Genomic DNA, 26879 nt, shown 5'->3' with positions numbered 1-26879 from the left:
ATAGGTCCCATAATATTATCAAGTTTTGTTTGAATTGCCAAATGATTGAGCTTCTGTAGCTCTCTAAAGTAGAGAATTCCAGATTCGTTACCCTCTGAGTGAAGAATTTCCTCATTTCAATCTTAAATGATCTTTATCCTGAGATTAGCTCCCCTGTTTCCAGAGTCAACAGCCACAGGAAACATCCTATCTGAATACATTTTGTCAGGCCTTTCTAGGTTTCAATGGGATCACCTCTCTTCTATGAAACTCTAGAGAATAAAATACCCAGTTTCCTCAATCTCTCTTCTTAAAACAATTCCTGCCATCCCAGAGATTAACGAAATTAATCTTTGTTGCAAACTCTGTCACAAGTATTTATTTCCTCGACTAAGGAGACTGGTATACTATACCCATTTCTCCTCATCTCTCTGCTAACTTACTTATCCCATTTCCTTAGACTTTGATCCTCAGTTCTGGACTCCTTGATTATCCACAACAAGTTTTCTGCATTTATCCTGTCTAATCCTATCAGAATGGTACAGGGTTTCTATGATACTCCCCCCTTCATTCTTCTAAGCTCCAGTGAATATTGCCCTAAGCGATCCAATCATTCTTTGTATGTCAGTCCTGTCAACTCACGAATGTCAGTATAAGTTACACAAATGTTTTATTTGTTGGGAGAAAAAAAATGGATCAGGGATAGTCAACACAAATTTGTGGGAGGGAGACCCTATCTGACTAATTTAATTGAGTTTTTTTGAAAATGTGACTCAACATATTGATGATGGTAGTGAAGTTCATGTGGTTTACATGGATGTCAGTAAAGCCCTTAACAGGGTCCCACATGGAAGGCTGATCCAAAAGTTAAAAGTCCACGAGTTCCAAGGCAAGTTGGCAAACTGGATCCAAAAATGGCTTACAAATAAGAGGCAAAGGGAGATGGTAGAGTGTTGTCTTTGTGATTGGAAGCCTGTGACTAGTAGCGTACCACAGGGATCGGTGCTGGACCCCTTGATGTTTGTTATGTACATTAACAACTTGGATGTGAATATAGAAGGTATAATTTTTGCAGATGACAGGAAGGTTGGTGGAGTTGTTGACAGTGAGGACGTTACAGTCTGGGCAGAACAATAACAAAGCAATGGCAGATGGAATTTAATCCTAATGCAAGGGAGTTGATTCATTTTGGGAAGTCTAATAAGGGAAGGATTTACACAATGAATGTTAAGTCCCAAGTGAGTACTGAAGAACAAAGGGACCTAGGTCCCCGAAAGTGTCAGAAAATGTAGACGGGGTGATGAGGAAGGCTCACAGGATGCTTGCTTTCATTAAGTGGGGCATGGAATATAGTTTTATTGCAACTTTATTGAGCATTTTTTGGGACACTGATGGAATACAATGTGCTGTTCTGGTTGCCACACTATTGGAAGGATGTGATTGCACTGGAGGGGGTGCAGAGGAGATTCACCAAAATCTCAATCATGAGGACAGACTGCTCAGATTGGTAATGACACCTCTGGGGGTGGTGAGATTTGAACACAGGTTTCCAGGCTTAGAGGCAGGAAAGCTATCATTATACTACAAGAGCCCTTAATCTCCCTTTTTCCTCTTAAAAAAAGTTGATCTGGTTAAACAGCCCTGGTGAGGCATTATAACAAAAACAAAATGAAACAGTTAACAAAAATTTAAAGGGATACAAAGGAAACGCATAAAATCAAAATAACTTTGTTAGGGGTGATGATTAATACTTCCTGATCAATGTTTTCACACACCTCTGTTTCAGGTAAGACTTGAATCCAGGCTGAATTGTCCAGGGGTAGGAAATGCTATTAGTGCACCACAAGAGTCTTCAAAAGGAATTGCAACTGGACCTGAATCAGTAATTTTCAGATAAGAACACGAACCATGCTGAAGTCAGAAGCCTTATCCATTAGATTATGACAATTGCTGGTCATTATTTTGAACCAACTCATTTGGAGATACTACATCGCACCTCTGGTGCATGGTGGACTTGAACCTGGACCTTCTGGCTCAGGGGTTACAGGATTCCTACAAGAGGCCCTGTGATGACAGATATTCCTAATCAACTTGTTCAGGATGCTATGCAATACCACGAGAGCAAATACAATTGCTAGAGAGTGAGGACTGCAGATGTTGGAGATCAGAATTGAGAGTGTGGTACTGGAAAAGCACAGCAGGTCAGGCAGCATCCAAAGAGCAGGAGGATTGACGTTTTGGGCAAAAGCCCTTAATCAGGAATGAGCCCCCCATTCCTGATGAAGGACATTTTGCCCGAAACATCGATTTTCCTGCTCCTCAGATGCTGCCTGACTTGCTGTGCTTTTCCAGCACCGCACTCAAGTAGAACTGAGCTCAGGAATCCTGGCTCAGAAGTGAAAATACTATCACTGTGCTACAAGAACCCTGGTCTATTTAATTAGCAGCGGTAGAGAATAAACTTATATTGTACTTACAAAAAGATAAAGATAAACTTATACTGAGGCTTAACTAGAAGAAAAATGTATCTTTTACAAGATGTTGTTCATTGCATTATAGCAATAGGTACAAGTTACACAAATTTACCAATCTTACATCAAATGTATGTTCTGTCTATTGCAGGATTGCTCAGTCGGCAGATTCATGATACAGGCTGAGAATTTTTGCAGAAGGAAAGTACAGCTGCAAATATCTCATCCAGCTGTCAAATAGACTCTACAACCGCTGCTGGTCACATGCTCTACATCCTGGTTTCTCACTCAATAGCACATTTCTCCTGAAAGAAATATCATACAGTGGGCAAGCATAAGAAACGAAATGCTGTAGCAGTTCAGCATGTCTTGTAGCATCTGTGGAGAAACAGCTTGGGGGTGAATGAGATTGTCAGAAAACATTGGATTGCCATAGAGGAGGACCTGTCTCTTTTTCTTGCAGCAAAATCCACCATAAGTCTAAAGAAAGACAGTTTCTTTTCGGTTCAGTAGTTGCTGTAAGTTGTGTCCCTGAACCAGTACGCCAGAGATTGAACCACCCATCCTGCATCTTTAACAAGCAAATGAAAGTATCTGGGGAATGAGAATCAAGGAGCAGCACATCCTGTCAAGTCAAAAGGAACATCTCAGCAAACCCTGTGAACAAAGACCATTGAACGGTCTTTCCCTCCACACACTCCAGCCATATTTTCTGTCTGTCTGTATGTGCATGTCAGCGTGAGTTTATCATAGAGTTTGAATTTTAACTAATAGAGCTGTACGTTAGTGATTCATAATTGTATATCAGTAACTAATAACTATTTATTTGTAATAAGAATTACAAAACATGATTGAATGTTTCAGTCAACATGGGTCTAAATGACAGGTACATTGGAGAATTCTGTGTATTTCTTGCAATCTTTAATTTTTGTTCTGACTCTCAGAATAGCGGGGTTTGATTTCCAGTATGCTGCCCTGTGAGGTGTAATAAAATCAAAATGGTGGACAATCGCAGTAAAAGTGGTGAAAAAGACACAAAAACAGAAATTGTTGAAAAAGTTCAGCAGGTCTGACAGCATCTGTGTTAAATCAGAGTTAATATTTTGAGTCTGGTGCCCCCTCCTCAGAACACTCAACTCTCATTTCTCTCCAAAGATGCTTTTGTCGCATTTCTGTTTTTGTTTCTGATTTATAGCTTCTGCAGTTATTTTGGTTTTTATTTGGTGAATGAGACGTACCAGGCCCAACTCATGTTGTGTACTTCAAAATGGAAACCAGTACCTTCATTTCCAACTGTTAATGCCTTTTGTTTACTAGAATTTCCCTCCGGGAGTGTTTCTTTCCACAATGTCTGTGTCCTCTAGGCAGACCATGCTTTTATTTTGCTCTGTATAGATTGGTGTGTGTTACTACTTGTGCCAGGTTTGTTTCATTTCCCATGCTCCTACCAAATCCCTCCCCATTTTCTCTTAACCCCAATTGATGATCTCACAAGAGACTATCATGTATGTAGGATTGAATATTAAGCCATTAAATAAACTGCTTGTCAAAATTAAATTGATTTTCTGCCAAAGGGTTTGCATGTAGAGAGGAACCTCGATTATCCGAATACCAATTATCCGAAAATTGGATTATCCAAAGGAGATCTCGAGGTCCTAATAGAAACATTACATCAAAGACTTATTTCCAACAGTGATCACGTTTTTTTTACATTGATTAAACAAGCACAGTCTCCAAATGACTGACCGCCCGCCCTCTCTCTCTCCCCACACTTTCCCTGGACTTCTACAGAGGGGTGTACCCTAAACTCCCCTTCTCCAGATAATCTCTCCAACATTGTGCGGTACAGGGCAAATGTGGAACTTGTCAAAAAAGTTGTAGTACAATTGTGTGTGTGTGTGTGTGTGTGTTTACGTATGTGTGTGTGGCTGTGTGTATGTGTGTGGCTGTGTGTGTATGGCTGTGCGTGTGTGGCTGTGCATGTGGCTGTGTGTGTGTGTGTGTGGCTGTGTGGGTGTGTGTGTGTGGCTGTGTGTGCGTGTGGCTTTGTGTGTGTGTGTGTGTGTGGCTGTGTGTGTGTGTGGCTGTGTGTGTGTGACTGTGTGGCTGTGTGTGTGGCTGTGTGTGTGTGGCTGTGTGGCTGTGTGTGTGTGGCGCTGTGTGTGTGTGGCGCTGTGTGTGTGTGGCTGTGTGGCTGTGTGTGTGTGGCTGTGTGTGTGTGGCTGTGTGTGCGTGTGGCTGAGTGTGCGTGTGTGTGTGGCTGTGTGTGTGTGTGGCTGTGTGTGTGTGGCTGTGTGTGTGTGTGGCTGTGTGTGCGTGTGGGGCTGTGTGTGTGTGTGTGGCTGTGTGTGTGTGTGTGGCTGTGTGTGCGTGGCTGTGTTGCTGTGTGTGTGTGGCTGTGTGTGCGTGTGGCTGAGTGTGCGTGTGTGTGTGGCTGTGTGTGTGTGTGGCTGTGTGTGTGTGGCTGTGTGTGTGTGTGGCTGTGTGTGCGTGTGGGGCTGTGTGTGTGTGTGTGTGGCTGTGTGTGTGTGTGGCTGTGTGTGCGTGACTGTGTGGCTGTGTGTGTGTGGTTGTGTGTGTGTGGCTGTGTGTGTGTGTGGCTGTGTGTGTGTGGCTGTGTGTGTGTGTGGCAGTGTGTGTGTGTGGCAGTGTGTGTGTGGCTGTGTGTGTGTGTGGCTGTGTGTGTGTGTGGCTATATGGCTGTGTGTGTGTGTGTGGCTGTGTGTGTGTGGCTGTGTGTGTGTGTGTGTGTGTATGTGGCTGTGTGGCTGTGCGTGTGTGTGCTATATGGAGACTTACCTCACAAAGGCAGTAGCACCGGCAGCAGCAGTCAGTCTTGCTGTTGCTGTAGAGAGAGGGGGCAGGGGCGGATTGGGGTGGGGGGGAAACGGCATTGCACGGGGTTGGGGGGGGGGGGGCGGGGGCAGGCGGGGTCAGTATTGACCCGGGTTGGGGGGTGGTGTTGGGAGGCGGGGGTAGGCGGTGTGGTGGTGTTGGACTGGGTTGGGGGGGTGGCGTTGGACAGAGTTGGGTGGGCAGTGTTGTATGGGGGTGTGGTGGGGTCTTGCGTGCAGTGTACTGCTGCAGTCTCTTGAATGGGGAACAGACTTTAAAAACTCTGAGCCCCAGAGGAAAGGCATTTAATCGAATAACCAAAGAATCAATTATCCGAACGAAATAGTGCCTGCCCATCAGGTTCGGATAATTGAGGTTCCCCTGTACATCCTCCCCCCTCGATGGTATCAGTAGCTGATTCTCATAACTGAAAAAAAGGTTATAGCAGTGAAACCACTCATGGCATCCCAGCAGAACCACAATAGGATTGTGCGCCACTTCCGCCCCCAGTGCTGCCGTCGCCACAGCCACTTTCACCCCCGGTGACGTCACTCACCTGCTCAAGGGCCCTACTGCCTTATCTTCACGATGGGCATCCACTCCCTATACACCTCCATCCCCCATCACGAAGGCCTCCAAGCCCTCCGCTTCTTCTTCTCCCGCCGACCCAACCAGTACCCTTCCACTGACACCCTCCTTCAACTGACTGAACTGGTCCTCACTCTTAACAACTTCTCTTTCCAATCCTCCCATTTCCTCCAAACCAAAGGAGTAGCCATGGGCACCTGCATGGGCCCCAGCTATGCCTGCCTCTTCGTCGGATATGTGGAACAGTCCATCTTCCGCAGCTACACTGGCACCACCCTCCACCTTTTCCTCCACTACATCGATGACTGTATCGGTGCTGCCTCGTGCTCCCACGAGGAGGTTGAACAGTTCATCCACTTTACTAACACCTGCTACCCCGACCTCAAATTTACCTGGACCATCTCAGACACCTTCCTCACCTTCTTAGACCTCTCCATTTCTATCACGGGCGATGGACTCAACACAGACATTTAATACTAACCGACCGACTCTCACAGCTACCTAGATTACATGTCCTCCCACCCTGCCCCCTGTAAAAACGCCATCCCATATTCCCAATTCCTTTGCCTCCGCCGCATCTGCTCCCAGGAGAACCAATTCCACTACCGAACAGCCCAAATGGCCTCCTTATTCAAAGACCGCAATTTCCCCTCCGACGTGGTCGACGATGCTCTCCACCACATCTCCTCCACTTCCCGCACCTCCACCCTTGAACCCCTCCCCTCCATTCGCCACCAGGACAGAACCCCACTGGTCCTCACCTTCCACCCCACTAACATCCGGATACATCGTATCATCCTTCGTCATTTCCACCACCTCCAAACAGACCCCACCACCAGGGATATATTTCCTTCCCCACCCCTATCAGCATTCCGGAGAGACCACTCCCTCCGCGAATCCCTCGTCAGGTCCACACCCCCCACCAACCCAACCTCCACTCCCGGCACCTTCCCCTGCAACTGCAAGAAGTGCAAAACCTGCGCCCACACTTCCCCCCCACCTCCCTTCAAGGCTCCAAGGGATCCTTCCATATCTGTCGCAAATTCACCTGCATCTCCATACACATCATTTACTGTATTCGCTGCACCCGATGTGATCGCTTCTACATTGGGGAGACAGACCGCCTACTTGCGCAACGTTTCAGGGAACACCTCTGGGACACCCACACCAACCAACCCAACTACCCCGTAGCTGAACACTTTAACTCCCCCTCCCACTCCGCCAAGGACATGCAGGTCCTTGGCCTCCTCCATCACCAGACCCTGGCCACACAATGCCTGGAGGAAGAGCGCCTCATCTTTCGCCGAGGAACCCTCCAACCACACAGGATGAATGTAGATTTCTCCAGCTTCCTCATTTCCTCTCCCCCCACCTTTTCTCAGTCCCAACCCCCGGATTCAGCACCGCCCTCTTGACCTGCAATCTTCTTTCCTACCTCTCTGCCCCCACCCCCTCTCCGGCCTATCACCCTCACCCTCACCCTCATCTCCTTCCACCTATCATATTCCCAGCACCCCTCCCCCAAATTCCTCCCACCCCTACTTTTTATCTCAGCCCGCTTGGCACACCAGCCTCATTCCTGAAGAAGGGCTTATGCCCAAAACGTCGATTCTCCTGCTCCTCGGATGCTGCCTGGCCTGCTGCGCTTTTCCAGCACCACACTTTTCAGCACAGCACAGAAAGCTGCCATTCAGCCCATCGTGCCTGCAACGATTATATTACCTGGTGCCAATCTCTGCCTTTTCCCTCATATTCCCCATATACCATTTCCCTACATATAATCATCCAATAACCTCTTAAATCCCTCAAATGAACCTGCCTCCATCACATTTCCAGTCAGTGCATTCCAAACCCTAACTACTTGCTGTGTGAAAAAGTATTTTCTCACCTCAACCTTGCTTCCCAGCAGTCAGCATGTATGAGAGAATACATCAGGAAATATGAAATTAAAAAAGGCTCATGTGCATCGATTTTATACAATAACTTAATTATTGAAGTTTTCTGATAGGTTTTGATCTGTCACAGACAGTGTCTGCAAAAAATCTGCTGATACCCACAGTAAGAGAGAAAAATTCAGTTTCTTTGACTCTAAAGTAGAATGTGACTAAATGAAGTAGTCGATAAAATGTGGAGCTGGAAAAACACAGCAGGCCAGATAGCATTGGAGGAGCAGAAAAGTCTGAAAAATGAAATAGAATTTGTTTTGGAGAAAGTATAAAACATAGAACATAGAACATTACAACGCAGTACAGGCCCTTCAGCGTTCAATGTTGCGCCGACCTGTCATACAATCTGAAGCTCATCTGTGTACATAGACACCGAGATCTCTCTGCTCATCTACACTAGCGAGAATCTTATCATTAGCCCAGTACTTTGCATTCTGGTTACTCTGACCAAAGTGAATCACCTCACATTTGTCCGCATTGAACTCCATTTGCCACCTCTCAGCCCAGCTCTGCATGAAACTGTCAACACAACAAGATGTGAATGCCATCAGTACAGGAGTTAGGATTTAATGTGGAGGAGCTGCACATGCTCATTAGCTTGAAAGTCAGGGGGATCCCCACCTCCACCAGCCCAGGAGGTGAGCACTAGATGTTACTGTCATTAGATTGCTCCAGGATGTGGTTTCTCTCTCACAAGGCAGGATCTCCTGCTTTCAAAAGCTGCTGGCCATTCAGATGATTACTGCATGATTGAAAGGGTGCAAAGGATAGGAAAGAGCTTTGATCATTCAAACGTGTCTCTTACAAGTAATGAAGTGGAGATGCCAGTGTTGAACTGGTGGACAAAGTCAGTAGATGTGAATATGCAATTGTTTCATTAGATAACATACTCACATGAACATGGCATGATTGGTTGAATATTATAGTCATACGAATATCACAATCATATCAGGTGGCAGGGTGGCTCACAGCATCAGGGACCTGGGTTCGGTTCTACCCCATGGTAACTGTCTGTGTAGAGTTTGCGCATTCTCACTGTGTCTGCATAGGCTTCCTGTGCATGCTTTGGTTTGCTCCCACAGTACAAAGACTTGCAGGTTAGGTGGATTGGCCATGCTAAATTGCCCATTGTGTCCAGGATGTGCAGATTGGGTGGATTAGCCATGAGGAATGCAGGATTACAGGGATAGGGTGGTATGGTACTCTTCAGAGGGTCGGTATGGATACAATGGGTAACTGAGTAGCCTGCTTCCACACTGTAGGGATTCTATGCACAAATTTGAAGATGATTTGTTCATATAATAATATGTACTAACAACAAATGTAAGTAGAATGAACATTGTTGGAGAAAGATGAGTGCATAAATGCGTCGAGTTCTTATAAGAAAACTGCTATCTGTAAAATAGTATAAAACCATTCTTTTCAACAAATCAAAGGGTTGTGTGCCACCCTTGATGATCACGTCTCCCATACATGCACAAATAAACTCTCAGACAAAGAAACCTATTCAATCTTTAAAGGATCAAAAGATTAAAAATCTTTTTTTTCAGATTCGGAGATGCCGGTGTTGGACTGGGGTGTACAAAGTTAAAGTTCACACAACACCAGGTCATAGTCCAACAGGTTTAATTGGAAGCACACTAGCTTTCGGAGTAACGCTCCTTCATCAGGTGATTGTCCAGTACTGAGACCAGTACCTGATTGATCAGGTGACAATCACCTGATGAAGGCGCGTCGCTCTGAAAGCTCGTGTGCTTCCAATTAAACCTGTTGGACTATGACCTGTAGTTATGTGATTTTTAACTTTCTTTTCAGAGTTAGAGAGGGAAGTCAGGTGCCCAAGAACTGAAGGAGGGGAGGGTGGATGATTTCAGGTTGAACCCGCCAACCCCATTATAGGCACTCTTCTTGAGGGGAGCACAGGGCACCTAAAGAGATGCCTCCTTTGTCAACCCCACCCTCGTTTGTATCTACAGTCAGGAAGCCAGTGTACATGTAGCAGCCTTGTCAAGTGGTGTACCTTTCTTTACACATCACAAAGAAACATTTAAATGGCCATTTCTCTCACCAAGATCATGTGGACCATTTGACATCTCTGTCATGACTGGTAAAATATCAGCATAGATAGGTAAGAGAAGAGAAAAGGTGCAATATTGTGCCACAGCAATGTGTAATTCGGCCTAATTTTACCTGGTATGTCTACCTTCAGAGAATTGCTTTCAGGTACAAAGTGCAAAAATATTAATATTTATCTATATTCTCTTCCTAGATGGATTGATATATTAAAACTGCATAAATAAAATATACATGTTAGGAAATAGAGTCGTCTTAGTTTCATTATTTACAGCAAAATCTGGAAGGCTAGCATGTGAAAGAGAAGTACATTGTGTGGTACTGAGATTCACAGGTCTAAAATGTAGAAAAATCTTTGAGGATTTCACAGGGAAAAGCTTAACTCAAATCCGGCAGGTTGCACATCAGTCGTTTCGTTTTATTAGCACCTTGCCCATTGAAATCAATACAGTTTACTGACAAGTTATTGATTGAAAAGGCCAATTAAGCATGACTCAGATGTAATTTGCAGCAGATTAGCAGTCATTAACAAATCAGAGTTTAGATTAGGTTTCTGAGAGGTTCTTAACGTAATGAGTCAAAGCACCGTGACAGGTCAAGAGACGTTGACTTTTGTCCTCAAGGTCATTTTTCAAAGAGCAAGCATTATCACTTGTACCAGTGGATAATCCTCTCCTGATTAAGTATGTGCTGCATTTATAACAGAATCTCTGAAGTGGTTAGTACAATTCAACAGTGCTCTATTTTGTTCACCATTATTTCGAAGCTACTTGGATGCTGCCTGAACTGCTGTGCTCTTCCAGCACCACTAATCCAGAATCTGGTTTCCAGCATCTGCAGTTATTGTTTTTACCAGGTATCTACAGAGGCCTATTGAAGGTCGACAATGCATTCAAATTCACCAACCATATTAAGCAAAATGTGTCCATGAAAATTATAACAGATCTGGACATGAGAGTGAAGGAGGTCAAACATTACACGTCTCGGAGTTCAAGCAGTTCAGTTCCAAACGTACCAAATTTGTTTCCATGTTTGAACTATTTTGTGCCTGAAGATGAGCAAGGTATTTTTGATTTAATTGGTCAATGAATTCTATCTCAGAAAACTTCAAATTTCACAAGCATTTGTACCTCAAGATGTATGGGAACCAGTAGAGATTTAAACTTCATGTAGTTTCCTATATTCCAATACTGAAGTACCCCAGTGACAGAAGTGAGTTTTTAGTGATCTGAATAAGTTTTGGTGCATGCGACTTTATGGGTGATAACCTCCCCATCCTCATCATCAAGAGACTTGCTGAACAATTTAGGAAGTAGGTCCAATCCATTAATTGCTTGTCCATTTAACAGCCTCACCGCTGGTTTGCTGGACAATCAAATGTTTGCAGATGCTCCAGGAAGCTTAAGAACATCATGGCAGACCAAAGCAATGTAGCCATGAAGAGCCATGTTAATAAACAGGTGGGAGACAATGGCTTAGTGGTATTGTTGCTGACCTCCTAATCCAGAGACCCAGGTAATGTGCTGGGGACCTGGGTTCAAATCCTGCCATGGCAAGTAGTGGAATTTGAATTCAATAAAAATCTGGAATTAAGAGTCGATATGACCAGGAAGCCATTGTTGAGGAAAAAGGTCCTTTAGGGAAGGAAGCTGCCATCCTTGTCTGGTCTACATTTGACTCCAGAGCCACAGTGATGTGGTTGATGCTTAACTGCCCTCTGGGCAATTAGGGATGAGCAGTGAAAACTGGCCTAGCCAACAATGCCCACATTGTGTGAATGAATAAAAAACAAGTATTGTTGATGAGGAATTCATGGGATGGGGTTTGCAGGGTGAGGAGGATTGAGGGGATGTCAGAAGCAATGCCAAATTGGTGACAATAGAGACCCCCAAAAACCAGCAGGTGGTCTTTCTGTTAAGAAAACAACTGACTCTCTCCCTTGCCATGAAGGGAGGTAATCATGTCTGTAGCCTTTTTATTTTGCAGTTTAAAGCTGTTTAATCAAGTCATTTATTCCAATGTCTTGGACACATTCTCCCAGGGGTTAGTTAGCCAACAGCTGGACCAATCAGATGTGCACCATGATTGCTGGAGTCCAGCATAGCTTTAGCATTCTTCAATCTCATTATTGCTCCAACTAGCAAGATGACCAGTCCAATCCCAAAGAACATGGCTCCAGCAATGATCTTGTGTCTCTCTGATAGAAAGATGTTCTGTGCTTCCCAATCCACACTCCTGGGTCCTCTCAGGCTGCTGTGTTCAGGCTGATATCTTTAGGTGAATTGACCACTGAAGGACATTAACTGGTTGTGAGATGAAAAGGACTACAATGGAACTACTCACTCAGAACCGAATTGCTGAAGTGCAGGAAGGGGATGAGTATCTCTCTGGTGCCAACTCTACCTAATTATTTACCTTTCCTTCCACCCTTCTCGCCACCTCCAGGGAATGGTAAACTGTGCCCAAAAGGCCTGGGCTCAGAATTAGTGAGAATTGGTGGCAGCTAAGAGAAGATACTCTCAGTAGCTAAGATACTTCTCTGAACTCCTGATTGATTGTCAGATTCTGAGAATTGTAATATTCTACAGCACAGAAGGAGGCCATGCTGTCCATCATGTTATTGCTAGCTCCCATTCATCCTATTCCAATTTTTTTTCCCTTAGCCTTGCTAAATTTATCCTTTTCTAATATGTATTCATTTTTCTTTTCATAGTTGCTATAATTTTGCTCTGACCATCCTTTCATCCAGTGCAATTTCCCAGAATAGATGAATTTGCTGTTTAAAAAAATCATCGTGTTCTTTTCACAGTCCTCTTACATTTTGGATCTTTAGTTTCCAACCCACAAAACAAGAGAAACAATTTCACCTGACACATTGCATCAAAATTTCCGTCATAGGTTTGAAAACCTCCATTCAGTTGCAGCTTAATTTTCTCTGCTCTTAGCAGAACAATCTCACCTTATTTTGTCTTTCAACATAACTGAGGTCCCTCATCCCTAGGATGGGAGTATGCTGTGGGTGTCTGCATGTATGGAAAGGAGAGACACCAATGTAATTCCCCAAATATTCCCCTTATAAATAAAGTATTTTCCCTGGGGTGGGGGAGTCCAGACTAGAGGGCATAGGTTTAGGTTGAGAGGGGAAAGATATAAAAGAGACCTAAGGGGCAACGTTTTCACTCAGAGGGTGGTACGTGTATGGAATAAGTTGCCAGAGGAAGTGGTGGAGGCTGGTACAATTGCAGCTTTCAAAGGCATCTGGATGGATATATGAATTGGAAGGGTTTGGAGGGATATGGGCCGGGTGCTGGCAGGTGGGACTAGATTGGGTTGGGATATCTGGTTAGCATGGACGAGTTGGACTGAAGGGTTTGTTTCCGTGTTGTACATCTCTATGACTCTAAGTATAGGTAGCCAGACAGCAAGATCCTCAAGTAGTATAATCTGAAAAGCCAGCCCAAGTTGTCTTCACTATTATGGACTAAAATCAAAACCTGCAAAACAAGTCAAACTTTAAAATTGGACAGGATTGGCTTTGAAAGGGTTAATACATTAAATGCTGTCCACTGTGATAATGTCGTCAGAACTTGGGTGAGAAGAACTGGTCTCGCTCACAAAGGAGATACAATCTGGGTCTCCTCATTGTCTTAGTGACAATACTTATGATGCTAATATAACTTGCAGCTGATTGCTGTCATGCAACAAGTTACATCCTGTTTAAGACAAGAATACCTTGTTGTTACACTACCCAGTAATTAGTCTCTACTGGATAGACAAAGGAGTCCCTGTAAGGGCCAAACTAACAGGAGAATAGTGCTTGCTAAGCTATACTTTGGTCAACTAAAGTCCAGCTAGGTCCTCCAATGTGATGCATAGTGGTGATGATTTATTGTGTTGTATAATATGATGAGGAAGCAATGATCTAATGGTACCAGATTCTTAGTTTCAGATTTTATATAAAAATGAATTAGGTTAGATTCCCCTACAGTGTGGAAACAGGCCCTTCAGCCCAACAAGTCCACACCAACCCTCCAAAGAGTAACCCACCCAGACCCATTTCCCTCTGACTAATACCCCTAACACTATGGGCAATTTAGCATGGCCAATTCACCTGACCTGCATATCTTTGGACTATGGGAGGAAACTGGAGTACCTGGAGGAAACCCACGCAGACACAGGGAGAATGTGCAAACTCCACACAGACAGTCGCCCAAGGCTGGAATCGAACCTGGGACCCTACTGCTGTGAGGCAGCAGTACTGACCACTGAGCCACCGTACCACCCCATCAATTCAAGTGGCACCATCTGCTATGGTTGGGATTTGTACTCAGGTTCCCAGAACATTACCTGGTTCTCTCGATTAATAATGATCTAATGCATCGATCCAGACTGAGGGGGACTGTGTAAACCTTGGAAGTTATAAGCATCATTGCTGTCATCATTTTTTTGCTGATTCTGCACCCACCCCTACTTCTTTCAACCGTCTGTGCTGAAGGTTAAAATTCTATTGAAGATTTTCCAGTCTTCACTCGAGCTAAGTGAGGGTCATCTCTCATTGTGAGGTCAGAGGCGCAGACATTCAGAGACACGGCCTCACAGTGTGGTTTTATCAGGATATCTCTTGTCTCAATGTTTCCTGCTGGGGACATGCACGGCATGAAGGAGCCAGATTGGGACTCTGTCTCGGCTGCAATGGAACACTGGTCGGTGTGGACTTGTTGGGCCGAAGGGCCTGTTTCCACACTGTAATCTAATCTAATCTAATCTAATATAACCCATTATTAATTGTCAGGAAAGGCCTTCTAATTCACTAATGTCCTTTACAGAAAGAAACTGTCATCCTTACCTGGTCTGACCTACATGTGACTCCAGACTCACAACAATGAGGTTGGTTCCTAGCTGCTCCCTGGAAAATTAAGAATGAGATGCAATAAATGCTGGCCAAGCCAACAACATCTACATCCAGTGAATTATTTTTTTAAATGGTGACAGCGGTGGGCAACTATTCATCTTACAATATAATTAAACTGAAATGGAAACACCACTAAAGTCTATTTGTATTAAATATTGATGATAAATTGATAAACAGATTTAAACACCAGTTATTGAACTGTTTATTTATACAGTTTAGGTCAATTTCACCCATTTGAAATCATTCAGCATTCTGTAAATTTTGGAACAATTGCTTTAATTTAACATTAATACGAGTCAAAGGAAGCATCTCCTTTCCCTTTACAAGATGTTTTCAACAGTCAATGCACTTTTCTTTTCACTCAATACAATAACAAAACAAAGAATCATGTTTGAACAGCAACCCTTCAGTTTTCTTAGAATCTTGAAAAACTTAATTATATTTCTATCGTGGCCTTTTAACAACTTCTATTTGCCTCTTGAAAATGAAATTGGTTTGAAAGATTAAACAAAGGTCTATCAGAAATGTACTATGACTTCCCCGCATTTTTAGCTTCCTCATTTTTAATTTTGATTTTAATCCTATTGGAACCATGCCAAAAAAAGTGAAAGGTTGTTTGGGTCTCAAATATCCAAAGGGTATTAATTATGGATAAAATGGCAATTTGAAGAAAAGTTGATTAATGTGTAGTTTACACATCAGTTCTTTTTGATCAGGGTAAATGTTATGCGGCTAAATCTCCTCAGGGTAAATCTAGAACTAGAGGCACAGTTTCTGAATAAGGAATCACCCAATTCAGGTGGAAGTGAAGAGGTATCTCTTCACTCAGAAGATCATTCACCTTTGCAATTTTCCACCCCTGGGAGCAGTAGAGATTGACTCATTGTCAGTTACACTGAGATCATCACCTTATCAACCAAACCTTTTGAATGGCAGATCAGATTGGAGGAGTCAAATGTACTCTTCAGAGGGTCGGTGTGGACTTGTTGAGCCAAAGGGTCTGTTGCCACACTGTAGGGAGTCTAATCTAAGCTGATGTAACAAAATAAGAAATAAAATGGAGGAGTCAAATGGTCTGCTCCAGCTTCCATTTCTTATGTACCAATTTCCTGGATCTATAATATTCCCACTCAAGACAGAGTCGTTTTTAATATTAAAGCCCCTTCTGAATCTACCTTTTAATGATTATATCTGCCTTATTCTTTCAATTTACTGTGAAGTAGTTTTCTGAAGCTGTTTTCTTCTTGTCTTTTACATTTTAACCATATAAATGGTAATCCTGTCAATTATCATGCCAAAGCAATAACCAATCCAAGTCCACAAGCCAACCTATTAGCATCCTTTTTCTTATGTATGAAAAATTGTTGTTCCCATTAAAATTTGGCATTCACCTGTACATCCTGATGAATGCAAGCTGATAACCTTTGACTATATGTCTTTTTTTTTTCAGCAATATCAAGAAACTATCATACTGGCTTTGGCTTTTGGGTGTATGATGGAAATTGGTTAGTTTATTGCAAACATTTTAGGTACTTCTTTGCTGGACATGACTCCTCCACATGAGGAAGCCAAACAGTAATTATATACAATATGGACCTTGCAGACTAATGTATATATTTGCTAAGAGCTTGAAGAGAATGGTTATACCCTGTCGATCTTTCTGCTGAGGTGTTTCAGTTTTTGAGTGAGCAACCTGCATCAAGAAACACTTTGACTTAACAATTGTTTTTTTCCCTTTATTCTATCAAACAATGTGAGGGTCATAGACAAAGTTGGCAGCAAATATCCATTCCTAAATGCCCTTGAACTGAATGGTTTCATAGCCTTTACAGAAGGTAGTTAACAGTGAGCCATGTTAGTTTGAGTCTGGAGTCACATGAGGGCAGATTTCATTTTCCTGAACCAGGCAGGTTTTTATTGTAATTCCTGGCAGTTTCATGGATTATGAAAACCTGGAATTAGTTATAATCCAGAATCACAAACTGAATTCAAATCCCATCTGTAGATCCATGTCCCCCAGACTGACAACCAATCCATTGACATTGAGACTGCATGACCTCTCCCCAAATGTTCTACATTTAACTCACAAACCCCCACCTCTTTCCACTTTCTGTTGAAGAATTCTTTCTATTGTTAATATTTTTGAAACCAGTAGAGCCAAAAATAATGTACGCAATCTTCAATGTTAATTTTATGGAGTTGAATCTGCGTAGGTTTCTGATGTCTCAATGCCTCCAACAATCTGAAATTAGCTTCCTATTTTTTCAGGATCACAAAACAAGCCTAGGTGAGTAATGCTGTTCATCACATCTCAGTTCATCTATCCAGAAATAGCTTACAGACCTTTCAATGCAACATCCAATTGTTTTGTAGAAATAATTTCAGGAGTTCTTAGTCTCCACTACTCAATTTAGAAGTCTATTTCATGTGTTGATTACCCTTTTGGTGAAAAGCATTTTCTAAAGTAAATTCCAAATTTACCTTTTAATGATTGTATCTGCCTTATTCTTTCAACTTACTGTGAAGTAATTTTCTGAAGCTGCTTTCTTTTTGTCATTTACACTCTCAGAAACCTCAGTTTGTCCCCCCTTTGAGGCCAGAAAACCTTCACATCTCTGCTACTTCCTCACACTTCAGCCCTTTAAGATCAACAATCAAAATGTCTCTACATATGTACAAAAGAATGCTAGAAATCCGAAATGAATACAGAGAATGCTGGAAACATTTGGCTGATTGAGCAACATCTTTGGAGAGAAAGCAGAGTTGATGTTTCAGGTCCTGGGCTTTTCTTATGAGGAAAGCCTCATGCGTGGATGTTGGGAAGGAGGGAGAAATGGACTGCACAGTGGTAGGAATGCTAAGTTTGAAGGCTGTAGAGGGAGATTTGACAGATGAGATGATCCCGGTGACAATGTCGTACAATGGCTTAAGGCTTGGCCATCAGGTCTCAATTTATCTTCTCCCCGGTCGTCCCACTTACTGTCAGGTCTGCTCCAGCTCCCAGGTGGCTCCTCAGACAATTCATATTTCATACAGTATGGTTATAAACTGATAGTCAAAACATTTCTGTGTTCTGATGAAGCACTTTCAGCAATGTGGACCATGTTTTATAATCATGTTGATCAGAATCCAAGATTGCAATCAGCTTTAATCCAATTCTCAGCCAATGATGAATGCTCAATCTGTCCTAGCTTTCCTGAAATACAACCCAGGGGACTACTGTGCATTGTTACTTTTGCAAATCTTGTTACTAATCATTGCTTAAGTATGTGCAGCATAAATTATCCATGTTTTAACTGCTTATATTTGACCCTTCTACATCACTCATTAATCAGAAGAAAAATAAGTTGAAAACAGGTTGGTTTATAATACTCATGCACTTGGCTGTGGAAGGAGCTTCCTGTCAGATGTAAATACAACACAAAATCAACTCGACACACAGTAACCTCAGTGCTCTTGTGTTACAGGCAAAGGCACAATGCATGAAAATGCCACAACTTCTCAAACTGTGGGACATGGCTGTGAGGAGAAGAGATTTTGGGATTGTGAACACCAAGGCAACAAAGCCTGCCCCATAGGTGTTGGACTGAATGTTAATAGCTGTATGGCCTTTTTCAACAATTATGAGTCTTTTTTCACTCATTGGTGGGTATGGCCTCATGAACAGATCTTGGAGGGCTGGTTGCTACTACAAGAAAATCCTGTGAGAAGAGAGATGTTTATTTATTTTATAAATGCAGTAATTTAAATAGTTCCTACCAGACCGAACTCCACCTTGGACCAGTCACTGAAGAAAATCCACCTGCACCGTATCTCGCACTCTGGAGCTAAACCCCTCCCTAACTCCCTTTAAATACTATGTTCCTAGTACCATACAGCCGTCTACTCCCTCTTTCCCAAAACCACAAACAAGACTTCCCTCATAAAAAGATCAGAGACCTGAAATATCAGTGGTGTTCTCTCCAAAGATGCTGCCTGATCTGCTGAGTATTTCCAGAATTTTCTGTTTTCATTTCAGCTGTTCTTTTGGTCCTAGCATCTAGACTTCTCCAGTCAGTAGTAGGAACTATCCCCCATCTTCCTCCATGCCCCTCCCCATCACATATTTCATGGAATTCTAAATGGATTCAAGGCAGATATAGACAGATTTTTAATCAATAAGGGAATCAAGGATTGTGTGAAAAAGAAAGGAGAGTAGAGTTGAGGATTATTAGATCAGCCGTGGCATTATTGAAAGGTGGAGCAGATGATGGGCTGAATGGTCTACTTTTCCTTCCCATATTCTTTCGAATTTAGAATTAGAATTAGAATCCCTAATGTGTGGAAACAGCCTCTTCAGCCCAACAAGCTCGCACCAACCCTCTGAAGAGTAACCCATCCAGACCCATTCACTTAACCTATATTTACACCTGACTAATGCACCCAGCTTACACATCCTGAACACCTTGGGTAATTTAGCATGGCCAACTCACCTAATCTGCACATTTTTGGATGTTATGTTCTGGTTTCTTTTTTAAGCAGTGGCACGCAGAGTCTGAGAATTTAATTGAGGTCACGTTGGAAAAGAGTTTGAGAAACACAAGCATAAGCCAAGGCACAATTTGTGCACTGTGCCATTGTTAAACAAACAACAGAGAATATATGCATACTGTATCTGTAAAATGACCTGTACGCGGTACTTGCAGAGTGTAATCATATCATCTGTGAAATGACTTAAATGCAAAATATAAAATTACCTAGCTTGAGTTAGGATAGTTAAAGTTAAAAATGTGCCTCTGCTACTGAGCCCCTTGGGAAGATAATACTGGATGTCTTCAGTAAATTGGATGTAAAATGGGTCTGGCTATTTGGATGCAAGAGAACAGCATGTGAATGAGCAAATCTAGCACAAAGTTGTTTTCCAACCCAATGCACAATCCGCTGGTGTGTAATTCACTTCTCAATCAAGAGTTTAAAGATAATTTTAAGGATCACATTCATCATTCAGATGAAATGACGGGCAGAATCTAGTGACCTCCTGAGTAGTGAGTTTTGTGGAGGGACATTTAATTGAGTGGGAGGGTGATGGGTGGTGATCCACAATTACTTCTCTGTGCCCACCTTGATTTAATCTGGGGAGGGAAGTCCAGTAGAAAGCCTTCTGGCTGATACTAATTGCACCCTTATGTTAGCAATTAATGTCCACTCAAAGGATTCATCTTACCACCACTGATATTGTTTACTTGTGGACTTTTGGTAAGAGTTGGGTCACCCCTCATTCTTGCTGCCAAGGAAGGCATGATGGTGGAGGAGTAGGCTCTTAAACCGGAGCTCATTCACTTTGTCCATCTTTTTTCTTCTTTTTCATTTTTATTTCATTTTCATTCTTTTTTTTCTCTCTACTTGCTTCCATTCCCTCAGTCAGCGTCGGTGGTGGTGAGTTGACCCAGCACAGACTCGAGGGACTCCTGGTCTCAAGGTGAAGCTCAGTGTGGACTCCTGACCTCAAGGAAGCCCTGATTTAGAAGGATCATAATGCTGAACTTTTATCTTTATTACTTTATTTTTATAATGTACAGTTAAGATTTTGTTCCCAGCTTTATAAGGACTGTAATGCAGATCTATTCAAGTTTTAGAACATAGAACATAGAACAGTACAGCACAGAACAGGCCCTTCACCCCACAATGTTGTGCCGACCACTGATCCTCATGTATGCACCCTTAAATTTCTGTGACCATATGCATGTCCAGGAATCTCTTAAATGTCCCCAATGACCCTGCCTCCACAACTGCTGCTGGCAATGCATTCCATGCTCTCACAACTCTCTGTGTAAAGAACCCGCCTCTGACATCCCCCCTATACTTTCCTCTAACCAGCTTAAAACTATGACCCCTCGTGTTAGTCCTTTCTGCCCTGGGAAATAGTCTCTGACTATTGACCCTATCTATGCCTCTCATTATCTTGTATACTTCAATTAGGTCCCCTCTTCTCCTCCTTTTCTCCAATGAAAAAAGTCCGAGCTCAGTCAACCTCTCCTCATAAGGTAAGCCCTCCAGTCCAAGCAGCATCCTGGTAAACCTCCTCTGAACCCTCTCCAAAACATCCACATCTTTTTTATAATAGGGTGACCAGAACTGGACGCAGTATTCCAAGTGCGGTCTAACCAAAGTTTTATAGAGCTGCAACAAGATTTCACGACTCTTAAACTCAATACCCCTGTTAATGAAAGCCAAAACACGATACGCTTTCTTAACAACCCTGTCCACTTGGGTGGCCATTTTAAGGGATCTATGTACCTGCACCCCAAGATCCCTCTGTTCCTCCACACTGCCAAGAATCCTATCCTTAATCCTCTACTCAGCTTTCAAATTCGACCTTCCAAAATGCATCACCTCGCATTTATCCAGGTTGAACTCCATCTGCCTCATCTCAGCCCATCTCTGCATTCTGTCAATGTCCCACTGCAGCCTACAACAGCCCTCTATACTGTCAACGACACCTCCAACCTTTGTGTCATAACATATTTTTCACATTTTCAATTTATATTCAAGATTTTGTAGCGAGGTATCCTTGTACCTGAGATGGTACCAGGAATAGTGATTTTGTACACTTTTCACCACACTTATCTTTCCCTGTACTTGAGTATATGTGACAATATACCTAATTCTAATTCCAAAGGTGCGTGTGCTTGACCAAAGAATCCAGCATCGCAAAAGGAGGCATTACTAAAAGCCACCCCTTTGCCCTTGCTGCCAACTTTCTAAATCCCTCCCACCCTTTGTCCCCTTCCCACCACTGAACCCTCCCTGAATCCTTCCTCAATCTGAAGCCTTGTGTGACATTGGCAGCAGTTCTTGCCTTCCTAGTAGGTCTGTTTATTTACAGATAAACTGCAACTTTCCATTTGATTTGCAGTTTTTGGCAGGCAAACCTACCCCTCCCCTTACCCCCAACCCCCACCTCCAAACCCCATGCCATCCATCCCGCCCTTGATCCTGGGAAGGCCTACATAGTGCCTAAGTAACATTTCATGTCAGATGCATAAAGGGATTATGTTTGCACTGGCATCAGTGATGACTTTGCCATATAGTGCACATTTTCCATTTCTTTTAGAAAATATCACTTGGATAGACATAACGGTTTCAACTTTTCAGATGATGTCGATGTGGCATGTCAAGTTTACCACATGTACTGTCTGACTGGGGCCTGAAACCTGTAACATTGCAGTCCCCTCTTGCCTGTCACTGGCATGATCACATGCCATGGACAGAATTTTGGTTGCTCCTTTAGCACGTTTCCCCCCCTTGCTTGGCTTTACTTTGCCTGCTGCTGTCGAGTATTTTATTATACTTTAGATTTCTGTAGATGGTTAGATTTCTAACTAACTTTGGGTCTTGCTCTTGTGGAACATAGAGCACACATATTCTGACATACTGGACACTGACATAGTGAGTGAGACAAGCCACACCTTAGATAAGGTTCGGGTGTTGTACTGAGCTTGTTGACACCTGCAGTAGTTCTTCCAAAGTCAAGCACTTGCTGATGCTGCTAACTTGCTACAATATTCATTGATGGAATGAGGACATCACTGGTCATGCCAGCATTTATTCCCTATCCCAAATTGCCCAGAGAGCAGTTGAGAATCAACCACCTTGTATTGGGTCACATGTAGGCCAGACCAGTTAAGGATGGTAGATTTCCTTTCCTAAAGTAGATTTGTAAACCAGATGGGTTTTTCTCTGATGATCGGCAAAAGCAATGGTCATCATCAGAATTATTTTTAATTAACCTATTTGTCTAATCAACCTGTTCAGCGATGTTATTACACACCTTGTTGCATGCTCCAGTTGTACATGATACACACTGTCAAGTCTACGCTGGAGTTCCCAGCAGACTGCTCCATGATGTGGAAACACATCTTCAGCTGGTTTATTGTTCACTCCATCCTCTTCATGGTCACAATGTGTGCTCCAACATGGTGAAGATTCCACAGGAGCTGGGTGACCCAAACATTCCATCCAAAAGGAAGTGCCTGCTTTGTTCTGAAACCCTTCTCATCTCAGATACACATACCCCTTTCTGTTGGATTAATTAGACTCCTTCATCCTATCTGAATGACATATACTCCCCTCATTGTACTACAGCCTTGCAAGTTTCACAAATGATGGGATATTTTTGGCTATATATATTTGCCTCATTTTTAAATTATTGCTACTAACTATTGCATCACCAAGATGACAATGTTAGTTTAGCCAACCCCAATGGGGTGGTACAATCCACACTTGATACATTACTATGTTCAGGTCTGCATGTATTGTGCAAAGAAATGTTTGCAAATGAAATGTAATTGCAGTTTGGAAGTGCTTCAAGTATTTGCCCTTCAGTATCTACCTGTGTGTACAGGCAAGGGTCCTGTTAATTTGCACATCAAAGTGATATGAAGTTGGTCCTCCCTGGGTGTTGTCCTAGCCATTTCCCAGTGGCCTTTTGCTTGTAGAAGACAACAAGTGACAACAGGGAATGCAGTTCGTGGTGAACACCATCAGCACCTGATTGCACCTGGTTGTCAGGGATCCTCACCATTACTCTCCACCCTCCCCCTACCCCCACCACCACCCAAAGGATTAATGAGGGCAGAGCATTGGGGGTGATCTATATGGACTTCATTAAGGCGTTTGACAAGGTTCCTCATGGTAGACTAGTTAGCAAGGTTAGATAACATGGAATAGAGGGAGAACTAGTCATTTGGATACAGAACTGACTTGAAAGTAGAAGACAGAGGGTGGTGATAGAGGGTTGTTTTTCTGACTGGAGGCCTGCGACCAAAGGTGTGCCACAAGGATCAGTGCTGGGCCCATTGTTTTTCATCATTTACATAAATGAGTTGAATATGAACGTAAGAGGTATAGTTAGTAAGTTTGCAGATGACACCAAAGTTGGAAGTGTAACGGATAACAAAGAAGGTTACCTCAGAGTACATTTGGATCTTGATCAGATGGGCCAATGGGCCTAAGAGTAACAGATGAAGTTTAATTTAGATAAATGTGAGTTGCTGCATGTTGGAAAGGCAAATCAGGGCAGGTAATGGTGTGGGAAGTGTTGCTGAACAAAGATCTTGGAATGGAGATTTCTAGTTCCTTGAAAGTGGAGTCACAGGTAGATAGGATAGTGAAGAAGGCGCTTGGTATGCTTTCCTTTATTGGTCAGAATATTGAGTATAGGAGTTGGAAGGTCATGTTGTGGCTGTACAGGACATTGGTTAGGCTACTGTTGGAATCTTGTGTGCAATTCTGGACTTCCTACTATAGAAAGGATGTTGTAAAACTTGAAAGGGTTCAGAAAATATTTACAAGGATTTTGCGAGGATTGGAGGGTTTGAGCTAGAAGGAAAGCTTGAGTAGGCTGGGGCTATTTTTCCAAGAGTGTCAGAGGCTGAGGGGTGACTTTATAGAGGTTTATAAAATCATGAGGGGGCATGGATGGGAAAATACACAAGTTCTTTTCCCAGGTAGGGGAGTCCAGAACTAGAGGGCATAGGTTTAAGGTGAGAAAGGAAAAATTTAGAAGTAACCTAAAGGACAACGTTTTCATGCAGAGGGTGGTGTTTGTACAGAATGAGCTATATGGTGGAGGCAACATTTAAAAGACATCTGGATAAGTACATGAATAGGAAGGGTTTAGAACAATATTGACCAAATGCTGACAAATGTGAGTAGATTTATTTAGGATATCTGGTTGGCATGGGCAATTTGGACCGGAGAATCTGTTTCCATGCTATATATCTCTACTACCCTATGCCTCTAAGAGCATCTGTGTCCATTTTTACCTACATTACCCCAACAATCCCTTTCCACCTATTCCATTCCCCCATCTGGAGACACACCACATTAATTGCAAGAGCACAAAAGGTGCAGTGAGTTGTTTCCAATGATGAGATTGGCCTGCTTCAACTCCCCATCTGCTTCTCCCACAAATCTCACCACATTGCTCAGACCCTATTACATTCCACCCAATGTGTGCAAGTCTGTGACACTGTAGCGATTTAAATAGTCAGTGTTTTCAATTCAAGATATCTGATTGAACAACATCTGACTCTCGGTGGTGTATGTTATATGGGCTAACATGTAGAAAACCATTAAGTGCGTAAGGGTAGCAGTTCAGGGGCAGGAAAAGCAGGCTGTGACAGTCATTAATAGATGAAAAGGCTGAAAAGGTGGTAGTGCCAGATACGGAAAGTCTTTTTCCAAATGCTCTCATCAGTTAGTGCAAGCTCAAAACTGAAGGCGCAACTACAAAAAAGATGAAAATGTCATGAACTAAACCAAAAAGATACACACGTGCACTGAGGTACAATTTGCTTTTGACCCATCTCTCATGTGTTAAAATCAAACAGAAGCTTTATGAATCCAAATTAAAAAGAAGATTGCTGCTTAGAAGGTTAAAAAGGATAACAACATAAGAAAATGTTCCGAGCACAAAATATAGGTAAAAACACTAACAATAAGTTCTTTGTACAAAAAGACCTTACTTGTGTCTATACATCCATTCTGACATTTTCATTTTCCAAAACATCATGAAAATAAAGAAAGGTTGTGCATGGTGCCATCATTGCTTATTTTTAAGTGTGAATTCTGTCTCCAGGCACAAACCTGGAACTTCTAAAGGAACAGTAAATTTTAAAGAAACAACAGCAGGCAATAACAGAAAAAAGAAGCCAAACAAAAGAACAGAAAATTCACTAGACTACAATATAAATTCTTACATTGATATTTTTTAGAGATTTAACCTTTCAAAAGAGGGTTGTAAAGCTCACAAATGAGCATGGATTGGCACAGCTTTGAATTCTGTCAGAACTCCAGTTAAAGAAAGACTGAACAATCAGCAGGTAACTGACACACAACAGCAAGGTGTCAAATTGCATAGTCTGGGAGATGAAAGTCAAAGAAGAATAAAGTCTTCAGTATTTCTGACGATGAGTGCAAATATTCTGTTAAATCTTTTAGATTTTAGAAGATTAAGTAAAGCTTGAGTCGATTTTAAGATATACAGAATGGGGTTTATGCCATAATGCCTACTGAAGATGAAACAATTGCCCATTTCATAGGGAGTGAACATTGCAAAGTATTGAATGAGATTTCACAAAGTTTTCTTCACTGAAAGGCTTAGAGAACTCATCACTGCATCTACATCAAGCAAATGCTTGAGAAAACATGTCTGGACAAACCTAAGGAATATCGTCACAGGACAGGCCTCACACCTTAAATGCATTATCTGGGTCAACATGACACCAATTAAAGTCATAGAGTCATAGAGATGTACAGCACGGAAACAGACCATTCAGTCCAACCCGTCCATGTTGACCAGATATTCCAATCTAATCTAGTCCCACCTGCCAGCACCAGACCCAAATCCCTCCAAACCCTTCCTATTCATATATCCATCCAGATGCCTTTTAAATGTTGCAATTGCACTCGTCTCCACCACTTCCTCTGGCAACTCATTCCATACATGTAAAACCTTCTGCATGAAAAAGTTGCTCCCTAGGTCTCTTTTATATCTGTCCCCTCTCAACCTAAACCTATGCCCTCCATTTCTGGACTCCCCAACCCCAAGGAAGAGATTTTGTCTATTTATCCTATCCATTTCCTTCAGGATTTATAAACCTCTATGAGGTCACCCCTCAGCCTCCAATGCTCCAGGGAAAACAGCCCCAGCCTATTCAACCTCTCCCTATAGCTCAAATCCTCCAACCCTGGCAATATCCTTATAAATCTTTTCTGAACGTTTTCAAGTTTCACAACATCCATTGGATAGGAAGGAGACCAGAATTGCAAGCAATATTCCCAAAATGGCCTAACCAATGTCCTGCACAGCCACAACATGACCTCCCAACTCCTGTACAGTTCACTTGAGAATGTAACTTTAAAAAAATTCTGTGGTTTACATATGAAAGAACTGAAACTAACATGTTCATTCTAAAAGATGAGAGACTTAACAACCAATCCAGATCTTTTTCAATATATAATTTCAGTTGCATCACACTGTAAAGTTTTGTTATACATTCTGTGCCCAAGATCTTATACTCCACAACTACC

This window comes from Chiloscyllium punctatum, chromosome 23 (genome assembly GCF_047496795.1).
Source record: "Chiloscyllium punctatum isolate Juve2018m chromosome 23, sChiPun1.3, whole genome shotgun sequence".
Classification (NCBI taxonomy): Eukaryota; Metazoa; Chordata; class Chondrichthyes; order Orectolobiformes; family Hemiscylliidae; genus Chiloscyllium; species Chiloscyllium punctatum.
This window is presented reverse-complemented; position numbering follows the sequence as displayed.